The sequence below is a fragment of the Nerophis lumbriciformis genome, linkage group LG39, assembly GCF_033978685.3.
Source record: "Nerophis lumbriciformis linkage group LG39, RoL_Nlum_v2.1, whole genome shotgun sequence".
Taxonomy (NCBI): domain Eukaryota; kingdom Metazoa; phylum Chordata; class Actinopteri; order Syngnathiformes; family Syngnathidae; genus Nerophis; species Nerophis lumbriciformis.
Window position 1 is genome coordinate 1,662,214 of NC_084586.2, and position 14,488 is coordinate 1,676,701.

The 14,488-nt window shown below is 41.3% G+C and overlaps 1 protein-coding gene across 5 annotated transcripts in view; it reads left to right on the forward strand.

Annotated features, from left to right (window-relative positions):
• The first annotated feature begins 4,933 nt into the window (after positions 1-4,933).
• etv4 (ETS variant transcription factor 4) overlaps positions 4,934-14,488 on the forward strand; it is a 246,452-nt gene continuing 236,897 nt past the window's right edge. For 2 of the 5 annotated variants that reach the window (XM_061931726.1, XM_061931728.1), the window contains exon 1: positions 4,934-5,114. The gene's annotated coding sequence lies outside the window, so the exon portion shown is untranslated. Of the gene's footprint in view, positions 5,115-5,720; positions 5,889-14,488 lie in introns of those variants that run through there. The other 3 variants (XM_061931727.1, XM_061931730.1, XM_061931725.1) reach the window with 2 other exon arrangements.

Below are 14,488 nucleotides of genomic sequence, written 5' to 3' on the forward strand. Positions count from 1 at the left end.
ATGTTGACAAAATAATAGAATGATAGATGACACAATATGTTACTGCATATGTCAGCAGCTAAATTAGGAGCCTTTGTTTTTTTACTTACTACTAAAAGACAAGTTGTCTTGTATGTTCACTATTTTATTTAAGGACAAACTTGCAATAAGATACATTAGTTTAATGTACCGTAAGATTTTTTGTTAAAATAAAGCCAATAATGCCATTTTTTGTGGTCCCCTTTATTTAAAAAAGTACCGAAATGTTTTTCGGTACTTTTTGATACTTTTCTTTTACACACACTATGTCCTGTCCAGCAAAAAACTAACTCCTGTTGCTCAAAAACTTGTTTTGTTCCATTCAAGCAAAAATAAAAAATGTAATAAAAAAAATAAAACCTCAGTGGAGTTCAGAAGAGGTTGAGAGCATCGATTTTAAGTTTGATTATATTTAGGTTTTGTTTGTTTGTTTGTTGTATGCCCTTTATGTCATAGAAAACTTTGTTTTTTTATGGCAAACACACAAAATATGCAATTTTGTTTCCCAAAGAAATATTTCTAAGTGGAATATTTGATGTGAAGTAATTGGAGACTTAAATATGTCAATAATTCATTACATCGATTTTGATTCATTATTATTTTTTTGGAGCAATGACAGTTTTAAATAAATAAAAAACAGCCTGCATGGCAGCTTCTCCTGTTTTCGTTTTTTAAAAACTTTTTTTTGTTTTTAATAGCATTTTTAGAATGTACCGTGGGCCGTTAAATTATGTTGCACATAAATGCACTTAGAGCACCAAATTAGTAATTACATTTGTAATTTTATCGTTTTAAATTAAACAACATACAATGCGGGTTTAAATTTTTTTTTAAATGTAAGTAACAAATAGTGAAAATAATATTAAACAAGTAGTATTTTTTGTAATAATAAAGTACTTTTTTAGCACATTTTCATTGAACAATTGAACACAATTAGTATATATATATCCATCCATCCATTTTCTACCGCTTGTCCCTTTTGGGGTTGCGGGGGGTGCTGTAGCCTATCTCAGCTGCATTCGAGCGGAAGGCGGGGTACACCCTGGACAAGTCGCCACCTCATCGCAGGGCCAACACAGATATATATATATATATATATATATATATATATATATATATATATATATATATATATATATATATATATATACAGGTAAAAGCCAGTAAATTAGAATATTTTGAAAAACTTGATTTATTTCAGTAATTGCATTCAAAAGGTGTAACTTGTACATTATATTTATTCATTGCACACAGACTGATGCATTCAAATGTTTATTTCATTTAATTTTGATGATTTGAAGTGGCAACAAATGAAAATCCAAAATTCCGTGTGTCACAAAATTAGAATATTACTTAAGGCTAATACAAAAAAGGGATTTTTAGAAATGTTGGCCAACTGAAAAGTATGAAAATGAAAAATATGAGCATGTACAATACTCAATACTTGGTTGGAGCTCCTTTTGTCTCAATTACTGCGTTAATGCGGCGTGGCATGGAGTCGATGAGTTTCTGGCACTGCTCAGGTGTTATGAGAGCCCAGGTTGCTCTGATAGTGGCCTTCAACTCTTCTGCGTTTTTGGGTCTGGAATTCTGCATCTTCCTTTTCACAATACCCCACAGATTTTCTATGGGGCTAAGGTCAGGGGAGTTGGCGGGCCAATTTAGAACAGAAATACCATGGTCCGTAAACCAGGCACGGGTAGATTTTGCGCTGTGTGCAGGCGCCAAGTCCTGTTGGAACTTGAAATCTCCATCTCCATAGAGCAGGTCAGCAGCAGGAAGCATGAAGTGCTCTAAAACTTGCTGGTAGATGGCTGCGTTGACCCTGGATCTCAGGAAACAGAGTGGACCGACACCAGCAGATGACATGGCACCCCAAACCATCACTGATGGTGGAAACTTTACACTAGACTTCAGGCAACGTGGATCCTGTGCCTCTCCTGTCTTCCTCCAGACTCTGGGACCTCGATTTCCAAAGGAAATGCAAAATTTGCATGGTTGGGTGATGGTTTGGGGTGCCATGTCATCTGCTGGTGTCGGTCCACTCTGTTTCCTGAGATCCAGGGTCAACGCAGCCGTCTACCAGCAAGTTTTAGAGCACTTCATGCTTCCTGCTGCTGACCTGCTCTATGGAGATGGAGATTTCAAGTTCCAACAGGACTTGGCGCCTGCACACAGCGCAAAATCTACCCGTGCCTGGTTTACGGACCATGGTATTTCTGTTCTAAATTGGCCCGCCAACTCCCCTGACCTTAGCCCCATAGAAAATCTGTGGGGTATTGTGAAAAGGAAGATGCAGAATGCCAGACCCAAAAACGCAGAAGAGTTGAAGGCCACTATCAGAGCAACCTGGGCTCTCATAACACCTGAGCAGTGCCAGAAACTCATCGACTCCATGCCACGCCGCATTAACGCAGTAATTGAGGCAAAAGGAGCTCCAACCAAGTATTGAGTATTGTACATGCTCATATTTTTCATTTTCATACTTTTCAGTTGGCCAACATTTCTAAAAATCCCTTTTTTGTATTAGCCTTAAGTAATATTCTAATTTTGTGACACACGGAATTTTGGATTTTCATTTGTTGCCACTTCAAATCATCAAAATTAAATGAAATAAACATTTGAATGCATCAGTCTGTGTGCAATGAATAAATATAATGTACAAGTTACACCTTTTGAATGCAATTACTGAAATAAATCACGTTTTTCAAAATATTCTAATTTACTGGCTTTTACCTGTATATATGTATGTATGTATGTGTAACATATATTCACAATGTACAAACAAATAAAGGCACTTCAAATACATTTAATATTTTCAAATATCCACCAGGTTGTCTCATATCTTCTGCCTTATATACAAACCTAAAATATCAAAGACAGTAAAATAACAGACAGTACAAATAGATAAAAAAAAGAAAAAACCCAACAACTTGGTCTTATTTAAACAATATCCATCCAATAAAGACAATCATTTAGATTTAGAGGCAATTTTTTTTAAACCAATTTCCAAGATGTTATTAATACAAATAATTCATCCAGTTTGGGTTTCACTTTAGGAAATCAACTTTTGTGTATGAACATTTTCGCTTGCAACATAATATTAATAAACGTAAACAAAATAAATGTAGATTATCACATTCCATAAATAAATGATTCACATATTATATAGTATTACAGACACAACAGTATTTATTTAACTGTAAGGAAATGTATATAATGTCCTTATTTTCCCTATTTTTACTTTTGTAAACTATTTGATGTATTGTCTTTGAATTTTGCCTGGGAAATATTATTTCACCAACACGACCCTCATGTATTTGTTAGAACACTAACCACCACAAAAATGAAAATATTGGAACTTTTTTTTAATTTGTATTATTATTATTATTATTTGTTTATAAACCAGTATTTATAAATGTCAACATTTACAAACAGTTGAAAATAATAATCAAAGTAAATACAAAAACAGTACAAACCAGTACAAAAACAGTACAGAGCAGCGCCAGGGGCTTGTAAATTCAAAGTAACTAAAATACAATACAATATATATACATACCTATATATATATATATATATATATATATATATATATATATATGTATGTGTGGGGAAAAAATCACAAGACTACTTCATCTCTACAGGCCTGTTTCATGAGGGGTTCCCTCAATCATCAGGAGATTTTAATGGAAGCATTCACATACCATGGTTTATATAAGGCACAGAGTGGGTGGGTACAGGCTGGCGTAGGGGCGTGGTGATTGGCTCATGTGTTACCTAGGAGGTGTTTCCGTCTGTGGCGGCATGCTGATACAATTTCGCTGCGCTTGTTGAGGGATGACAGGTCTGGACGGTATATAATAAACAGTTTCTCTTTCAAGCATAGGTTACATCTTTTATTACCACTATTGTAAGGTGTGCTGGATGCAAGAATTTGCCATGTTATTGAATATTCAACATTATTGTCTTTGAGGTCCCAAATGTGTTTGCTGAGTTCTGTGGTATTTCGCAGGTTTTTGTTCCTGAAAGAAGCCTTGTGATTGTTCCATCTGGTTTTAAACTCTCCCTCGGTTAATCCTACATATGTGTCGGATGTGTTAATGTCCTTGCGTGTTACCTCAGATTGGTAAACAACTGATGTTTGTAAGCACCCCCCGTTGAGAGGGCAATCAGGTTTCTTGCGGCAGTTGCAGCCTTTGTTGGTTTTGGAGTCGCTCTGTTCGGGGGCCGACTGCTCATTTGCCTCCATTAAAATCTCCTGATGATTGAGGGAACCCCTCATGAAACAGGCCTGTAGAGATGAAGTAGTCTTGTGATTTTTTTCCCACACATACATATATTGCGCTCTACCACGGTATCGAGCACTATTTTTTGGATAACCTTATTAAGACATATATATATATATATATATATATATATATATATATATATATATATATATATATATATATATATATATATATACATTTGGAACGCAGCATCATCGTTGGGAACATGTTGGAACTTTTCAGGACATCCTTGACTGACTTGACGTAATGGAGCAAGAAAGTGGCTGACTCCCCCTAGTGTTCACTGCACGTTAGTACACCAAGTGACCGGAAGTTGATCAACACAAGTTCACTCGTGGGGGGGGATAATAATTTGGGCACACAACTGATATATTGTCAATATTCTTTAGTAAAATGATCACATTATAAAACTAATGCTATCCTACAAGCTTCATAAAAAGTGCAATAAAAATATAACATCATTGTCATCAAACGTGCTTTTGGCCAACATTCCACGTCCCCTCTCTTGGCGTGAATTGGTTCCGTCCACTCCGAATCAGCTGAGAATTCGTCATGCTAGCTAGTTAGCAACTAGCTAGTTACTTGCTGTCTTGAAAATTAAATTCAATAAGAAATGAAAAAAAAAAAATTACTTCAAATAACAGCCAGCCTAACGTGTTTGTAGCGAAATAGTTGCGTTTCACCGCCATTTTTAGAAATGGCCTCCCTTCAAATCAATACAAAGAAATGTTCATTAGGACTTTTTTATTGATTAAATAAAAAGGAAGACTTTAATGTCTCCGGCACATTTCCTACCGACGAAGACAGGTAAGAAACTTTATTGATATGTTGCATTTTCTTTGTATTATTTTGGGAATAATTATATTCGTCCACATAAGTACAGTCTTGTTTACGTGGCCTCACGTTTGTGCTAAAAAGTACCCTAACGGCTAACAATAATGATGTGACGTTCACGAACGAATCGATTCTCTTAAACGGCTCTTTAAGTGACCGATGACAACCGATTCGTGATTCGTGGAGCCATTTTTGTATGTCCGTGCAGTTACTCCTGGCCGGTGTTGTGCCGGAAAACGCACCCCTGCCATAATATGCACCCCCTGACGCGGGAGCGCGCTTACGTCACTCGATTGCATCACTCGTCTCGAAAAGTATATCTAACTCGGCTGTTGGCTGAAATAGCCTATTTTAAATCGCCTCTTTCGGCATAAAAAAGTACATAAAGTGAAATAATCCAAGTTTTCTTTAATTGTGCTTTACTTGTGGATGAATTAAAAATTGTGAGCAGGCGAGTTGGACCAGGGGTGACCACGCCCCCGATCCCCAGAGCTCATTTGATTGGTCGCTGCAAAGTCCCTTCTTCTTCTTCTTCTGGTTTCTCTCGCTGATTTCCCATGCAGTGCGCCACTTTTGCCCCCATCGGTCGCTGAGGGGAAAATGAATCTTGTTCATCATGACACCTGATGAATGAAGGTAAAGATATGATGCAAAGTTGACAACATTACACTCGCCAGTCGTCATCATGCCAATTGCAAATTGTACACAATGCCAGGAAGCAGCGACGCCGAACATCCACTTTTAGGGGTAGGTTAGACTTGTTTTTCACGATATTAATACTGTTAAATACGATATAATTGTGACTGCCAACAGCATGCTCTTGTCTACAGGTAAAAGCCAGTAAATTAGAATATTTTGAAAAACTTGATTTATTTCAGTAATTGCATTCAAAAGGTGTAACTTGTACATTATATTTATTCATTGCACACAGACTGATGCATTCAAATGTTTATTTCATTTAATTTTGATGATTTGAAGTGGCAACAAATGAAAATCCAAAATTCCGTGTGTCACAAAATTAGAATATTACTTAAGGCTAATACAAAAAAGGGATTTTTAGAAATGTTGGCCAACTGAAAAGTATGAAAATGAAAAATATGAGCATGTACAATACTCAATACTTGGTCGGAGCTCCTTTTGCCTCAATTACTGCGTTAATGCGGCGTGGCATGGAGTCGATGAGTTTCTGGCACTGCTCAGGTGTTATGAGAGCCCAGGTTGCTCTGATAGTGGCCTTCAACTCTTCTGCGTTTTTGGGTCTGGCATTCTGCATCTTCCTTTTCACAATACCCCACAGATTTTCTATGGGGCTAAGGTCAAGGGAGTTGGCGGGCCAATTTAGAACAGAAATACCATGGTCCGTAAACCAGGCACGGGTAGATTTTGCGCTGTGTGCAGGCGCCAAGTCCTGTTGGAACTTGAAATCTCCATCTCCATAGAGCAGGTCAGCAGCAGGAAGCATGAAGTGCTCTAAAACTTGCTGGTAGACGGCTGCGTTGACTCTGGATCTCAGTGGACCGACACCAGCAGATGACATTGCACCCCAAACCATCACTGATGGTGGAAACTTTACACTAGACTTCAGGCAACGTGGATCCTGTGCCTCTCCTGTCTTCCTCCAGACTCTGGGACCTTGATTTCCGAAGGAAATGCAAAATTTGCTTTCGTCAGAAAACATGACTTTGGACCACTCAGCAGCAGTCCAGCTGGTGTCGGTCCACTCTGTTTCCTGAGATCCAGGGTCAACGCAGCCGTCTACCAGCAAGTTTTAGAGCACTTCATGCTTCCTGCTGCTGACCTGCTCTATGGATATGGAGATTTCAAGTTCCAACAGGACTTGGCGCCTGCACACAGCGCAAAATCTACCCGTGCCTGGTTTACGGACCATGGAATTTCTGTTCTAAATTGGCCCGCCAACTCCCCTGACTTTAGCCCCATAGAAAATCTGTGGGGTATTGTGAAAAGGAAGATGCAGAATGCCAGACCCAAAAACGCAGAAGAGTTGAAGGCCACTATCAGAGCAACCTGGGCTCTCATAACACCTGAGCAGTGCCAGAAACTCATCGACTCCATGCCACGCCGCATTAACGCAGTAATTGAGGCAAAAGGAGCTCCAACCAAGTATTGAGTATTGTACATGCTCATATTTTTCATTTTCATACTTTTCAGTTGGCCAACATTTCTAAAAATCCCTTTTTTGTATTAGCCTTACACAATATTCTAATTTTGTGACACACGGAATTTTGGATTTTCATTTGTTGCCACTTCAAATCATCAAAATTAAATGAAATAAACATTTGAATGCATCAGTCTGTGTGCAATGAATAAATATAATGTACAAGTTACACCTTTTGAATGCAATTACTGAAATAAATCAAGTTTTTCAAAATATTCTAATTTACTGGCTTTTACCTGTATGCTATCGCTATGTGGCCCTTTGTTGTGAAAACTTCTTCAGAAACTATTAGGAACCCTGATGATTTAAGTTGTTATTTATTTGTTTAATAATGTTGAGAAAATAATAGAATGATAAATGACACAATATGTTACTGCATATGTCAACAGACTAAATTAGGAGCCTTTGTTTGCTTACTTACTACTAAAAGACAAGATGTCTTGTTTGTTCACTATTGTATTTAAGGACAAACTTGCAATAAGAAACATGTTTAATGTACCCTAAGATTTTTTTGTTAAAATAAAGCCAATAAGGCAATTTTTTGTGGTCCCCTTTATTTAAAAAAAGTATCGAAATACATTTTGGTACCGGGAAAGCACTACTTCAGATATATCAATAATAAGTTGTATATATTTTTTAATATATTTTTATTCATTTGGTTAATGATCTTTTTGTAAAAAAAAAAAAAAAAAAATTTTAATGGCAATAGTTTCCCCAAATAATATTTCAACGTGTAATATCTGATGTGAATTAATTGGAGCCTTAAATATGTAAATAATTCATAACAACATTGATTTTGATGCATTATTATTTTTTGAGCAATGACAGTTTTAAAGAAAAAAAACAGCCATTGCAGCCTTGTGTTATTAAAGGCCTACTGAAAGCCACTACTACCGACCACGCAGTCTGATAGTTTATATATCAATGATGAAATCTTAACATTGCAACACATGCCAATACTGCCGGGTTAGCTTACTAAAGTGCAATTTTAAATTTCGCACGAAATATCCTGCTGAAAACGTCTCGGTATAATGACGTCAGCGCGTGACGTCACGGATTGTAGAGGACATTTTGGGACAGCATGGTGGCCAGCTATTAAGTCGTCTGTTTTCATCGCAAAATTCCACAGTATTCTGGACATCTGTGTTGGTGAATCTTTTGCAATTTGTTCAATGAACAATGGAGACAGCAAAGAAGAAAGCTGTTGGTGGGAAGCGGTGTATTGCGGCAGGTGTTGTGCCGGATAACGCACCCCTTGACTGGTGTGCCGGATAACACAGCCGGTGTTTCATTGTTTACATTCCCGGAAGATGACAGTCAGGCTTTACCATTGGCCTGTGGAGAACTGGGACAACAGAGACTCTTACCAGGAGGACTTTGAGTTGGATGCGCAAACGCGGTACCGTGAGTACACATGCAGCTGTGGCTTCCAAACATTTGATCGCTTGCCCATACGTGCGTGCCGCTATGTGCATGTCACGTACGTAACTTTGGGGACTTTGGGGAAATATATGTGCTGTATGAACTTTGGGGAGGTGAACGGTACTTTGGGCTGTGGGATTGAGTGTGTTGTGCAGGTGTTTGAGTTGTATTGGCGGCTTATATGGACGGGAAGGGGGAGGTGTTTGTTATGCGGGATTAATTTGTGGCATATTAAATATAAGCCTGGTTGTGTTGTGGCTAATAGAGTATATATATGTCTTGTGTTTATTTACTGTTTTAGTCATTCCCAGCTGAATATCAGGTCCCACCCGCCTCTCACAGCATCTTCCCTATCTGAATCGCTCCCACTGCCCTCTAGTCCTTCACTCTCACTTTCCTCATCCACAAATCTTTCATCCTCGCTCAAATTAATGGGGAAATCGTCGCTTTCTCGGTCCGAATCGCTCTCGCTGCTGGTGGCCATGATTGTAAACAATGTGCAGATGTGAGGAGCTCCACAACCTGTGACGTCACGCTACTCGTCTGCTACTTCCGGTACAGGCAAGGCTTTTTTATCAGCGACCAAAAGTTGCAAACTTTATCGTCGATGTTCTCTACTAAATCCTTTCAGCAAAAATATGGCACTATCGCGAAATGATCAAGTATGACACATAGAATGGACCTGCTATCCCCGTTTAAATAAGAAAATCGCATTTCAGTAGGCCTTTAGAGTCAACATTGCAACTTTTTCTCGTTACATTTGAACTGTTTGCTCTTTCATACCACTTTTTAAAAGTTTTTTTAAATTAAAATTTTTAATAGTATTTTTAGAATGTGCTGCGGGCCGTTAAAAAAATAGCTGTGGTCCACAAATGGCCCCTGGGCCGCACTTCGGACACCTCTGACTTAGCTGATCTTCATATGACGTCACGCGCCTATTGCTATATGTAGCACATAAATGCACTTATTGCACCATAATAGTATATTTTTTTCATTGTTATTGTTGCAATGTTTGTAAAGAAAAAAATAGATGCATGTTTTATAAATGTTTTGTTTTATTTTTTATATATAAAAATACATGTAATGCGTGTTTAAAAAAAATCAAAGTAATAGAGGGAAAAATAAACAATATGATTGTATAAACATTAGATTCTCTCTTCACATGTAGCTCTAAAGTGCGTTAATATGTCTTTTAAGTAGTATTTTTGTGTAAAAAAAAGTACTTTTTAGTACATTTTTAATTAACAATTGAACACAAACTAATATGTATATATATATATATATATATATATTATTTATTCATCGAAGACCTCGATGAAGAACACAAACCAAGGACCCAGATTTCCCTCGCCCGGACGCGGGTCACCGGGGCCCCCCTCTGGAGCCAGGCCCGGAGGTGGGGCACGATGGCGAGCGCCTGGTGGCCGGGCCTGTCCCCATGGGGCCCGGCCGGGCACAGCCCGAAGAGGCAACGTGGGTCCCCCCTCCAATGGGCTCACCACCCATAGCAGGGGCCATAGAGGTCGGGTGCAGTGTGAGCTGGGCGGTAGCCGAGGGCAGGGCACTTGGCGGTCCGATCCTCGGCTACATAAGCTGGCTCTTGGGACGTGGAACGTCACCTCGCTGGGGGGAAGGAGCCTGAGCTAGTGCGTGAGGTGGAGAAGTTCCGGCTAGATATAGTCGGACTCACTTCGACGCACAGCAAGGGCTCTGGAACCACTTCTCTTGAGAGGGTCTGGACTCTCTTCCACTCTGGCGTTGCCGGCAGTGATAGGCGACGGGCTGGGGTGGCAATTCTTGTTGCCCCTCGGCTCAAAGCCTGCACGTTGGAGTTCAACCCGGTGGACGAGAGGGTAGCTTCCCTCCGCCTTCGGGTGGGGGAACGGGTCCTGACTGTTGTTTGCGTTTACGCGCCAAACAGCAGCTCAGAGTACCCACCCTTTTTGGATTCACTCGAGGGAGTACTGGAGAGTGCTCCCCCGGGTGATTCCCTCGTTCTACTGGGGGACTTCAACGCTCATGTTGGCAGCGACAGTGAAACCTGGAGAGGTGTGATTGGGAAGAATGGCCGCCCGGATCTGAACCCGAGTGGTGTTCTGTTATTGGACTTTTGTGCTCGTCACAGATTGTCGATAACAAACACCATGTTCAAACATAAGGGTGTCCATATGTGCACTTGGCACCAGGACTGCCTAGGCCGCAGTTCCATGATCGACTTTGTAGTTGTGTCATCGGATTTGCGGCCTCATGTTTTGGACACTCGGGTGAAGAGAGGGGCGGAGCTTTCTACCGATCACCACCTGGTGGTGAGTTGGCTGCGATGGTGGGGGACGATGCCGGACAGACCTGGCAGGCCCAAACGCATTGTGAGGGTTTGCTGGGAACGCCTGGCAGAGTCTCCTGTCAGAGAGAGTTTCAATTCCCACCTCCGGAAGAACTTTGAACATGTCACGAGGGAGGTGCTGGACATTGAGTCCGAGTGGACAATGTTCCGTACCTCTATTGTCGAGGCGGTCGATTGGAGCTGTGGCCGCAAGGTAGTTGGTGCCTGTCGTGGCGGTAATCCTAGAACCCGTTGGTGGACGCCGGCGGTGAGGGATGCCGTCAGGCTGAAGAAGGAGTCCTATCGGGTTCTTTTGGCTCATGGGACTCCTGAGGCAGCAGACAGGTACCGACAGGCCAAGCGGTGTGCGGCTTCAGCGGTCGCGGAGGCAAAAACTCGGACATGGGAGGAGTTCGGGGAGGCCATGGAAAAAGACTTCCGGACGGCTTCGAAGCAATTCTGGACCACCATCCGCCGCCTCAGGAAGGGGAAGCAGTGCAGTGTCAACACCGTGTATGGTGGGGATGGTGCTCTGCTGACCTCGACTGCGGATGTTGTGGATCGGTGGAGGGAATACTTCGAAGACCTCCTCAATCCTACCAGCACGTCTTCCTATAAGGAAGCAGGGCCTGGGGAATCTGTGGTGGGCTCTCCTATTTCTGGGGCTGAGGTTGCCGAGGTAGTTAAAAAGCTCCTCGGTGGCAAGGCCCCGGGGGTGGATGAGATCCGCCCGGAGTTCCTTAAGGCTCTGGATGTTGTGGGGCTGTCTTGGTTGACAAGACTCTGCAACATCGCGTGGACATCGGGGGCGGTACCTCTGGATTGGCAGACCGGGGTGGTGGTTCCTCTCTTTAAGAAGGGGAACCGGAGGGTGTGTTCCAACTATCGTGGGATCACACTCCTCAGCCTTCCCGGTAAGGTCTATTCAGGTGTACTGGAGAGGAGGCTACGCCGGATAGTCGAACCTCGGATTCAGGAGGAACAGTGTGGTTTTCGTCCTGGTCGTGGAACTGTGGACCAGCTCTATACTCTCGGCAGGGTCCTTGAGGGTGCATGGGAGTTTGCCCAACCAGTCTACATGTGCTTTGTGGACTTGGAGAAGGCATTCGACCGTGTACCCCGGGAAGTCCTGTGGGGAGTGCTCAGAGAGTATGGGGTAACGGACTGTCTTATTGTGGCAGTCCGCTCCCTGTATGATCAGTGTCAGAGCTTGGTCCGCATTGCCGGCAGTAAGTCGGACACGTTTCCAGTGAGGGTTGGACTCCGCCAAGGCTGCCCTTTGTCACCGATTCTGTTCATAACCTTTATGGACAGAATTTCTAGGCGCAGTCAGGGCGTTGAGGGGATCTGGTTTGGTGGCTGCAGGATTAGGTCTCTGCTATTTGCAGATGATGTGGTCCTGATGACTTCCTCCGGCCAAGATCTTCAGCTCTCACTGGATCGGTTCGCAGCTGAGTGTGAAGCGACTGGGATGGGAATCAGCACCTCCAAGTCCGAGTCCATGGTTCTCTCCCGGAAAAGGGTGGAGTGCCATCTCCGGGTTGGAGAGGAGATCTTGCCCCAAGTGGAGGAGTTCAAGTACCTCGGAGTCTTGTTCACGAGTGGGGGAAGAGTGGATCGTGAGATCGACAGGCGGATCGATGCGGCGTCTTCAGTAATGCGGACGCTGTATCGATCCGTTGTGGTGAAGAAGGAGCTGAGCCGGAAGGCAAAGCTCTCGATTTACCGGTCGATCTACGTTCCCATCCTCACCTATGGTCATGAGCTTTGGGTCATGACCGAAAGGACAAGATCACGGGTACTAGCGGCCGAAATGAGTTTCCTCCGCCGAGTGGCGGGGCTCTCCCTTAGAAATAGGGTGAGAAGCTCTGTCATTCGGGGGGAGCTCAAAGTAAAGCCGCTGCTCCTCCACATGGAGAGGAGCCAGATGAGGTGGTTCGGGCATCTGGTCAGGATGCCACTTGAACGCCTCCCTAGGAAGGTGTTTCGGGCACGTCCGACCGGTAGGAGGCCACGGGGAAGACCCAGGACACGCTGGGAAGACTATCTCTCCCGGCTGGCCTGGGAACGCCTCGGGATCCCCCGGGAGGAGCTGGACGAAGTGGCTGGGGAGAGGGAAGTCTGGGCTTCCCTGCTTAAGCTGCTGCCCCCGCGACCCGACCTCGGATAAGCGGAAGAAGATGGATGGATGGATGGATATATTATTTAAAATGTACAAACAAATTAAGACACTTCCAATACGTTTGAATATTTATTTATTTAGCATTTTTGATGTCCTTTTCTTTTTATTAGAAAAATTATAAACCCAGTGTATAATTGAGAATATTTTTCAATCAATTAAGAATATTTTTGATAAATTTTTCTGATTTGTAAAGTCGTTCAAAATTGTGTATTCACATGTCTAATTTGTATTCCCATTTTATTCATACTTTTTATATCCATATTACATGTTATTCTTACATATTTGTGTATTTTTTTCCCTCTATTGGGAAACTCCCATGCTACAAAGTTGTTTTTAGTTGAAAATTCTAAATAATGATGTACCTGCCAAAACATGGGGATATGGCGCCACCTTGGAATGTTTACAATAAAAACAACAACCAAATTATCGCCAATATTTCAGAATATAGTAATTCTCATCGATAGTGTAATATTTGTGTACATTAAAAATATTCTGATCAACATCTTATCTTATAACCAAAATAAAAATATATAAAAACTGTAAAATAAAAAATGATTAAAAACAAAAAAATAACTAAAAACTATACTAAAGAGAACGTTAATTGAACGGTTCTTTTACACGAACGGGTTCTAAAGATCCAACTCCCTTTAAAGAGCCATAAACCCCATCTCTAACTGAACATCCAACTAGATTAGACCTTTGTGTGCTACCACGCTTGTCCTCATGGTGGCGCCTTTGCCTGACTTTTCTTTTTTTTCAACCTCACCGTCATCAACCACCACAATTTAACACTTACCGTAATAATATTTGCACTTCTCATTTAGTTTCCACTTTCAAAACAGCAAACACAATTATCTCGGCGAGAGTTTTTAACTGTTTTTATATCAAGGAAACAATCACTATGTGCATCAGAATAATTTAATTTACACAAATATAACTCTATTGGTGGGAATTATTTGGAAATATTGACTGTAATTTAAATTTTTGTAGTGTTTTTCATTGTAAAACATCCCTTAAGGCAGGAGTTTGAACTTTCTCTGACCTAAAAAAAACTTTGTAGCACAAATGCATTAACAATACAGAAAAAAATACACAAATAATAGGTAACAATACAATGCATTAGTGGATACAAAACGATAATAAATATTGGGAGATGATAAAAAATGTCATTGCAAAATTCTACTATCCTACCTGGGCTGTGTACACTTGAACTACTACATATTAAAACAATGAACCAGAAAAGT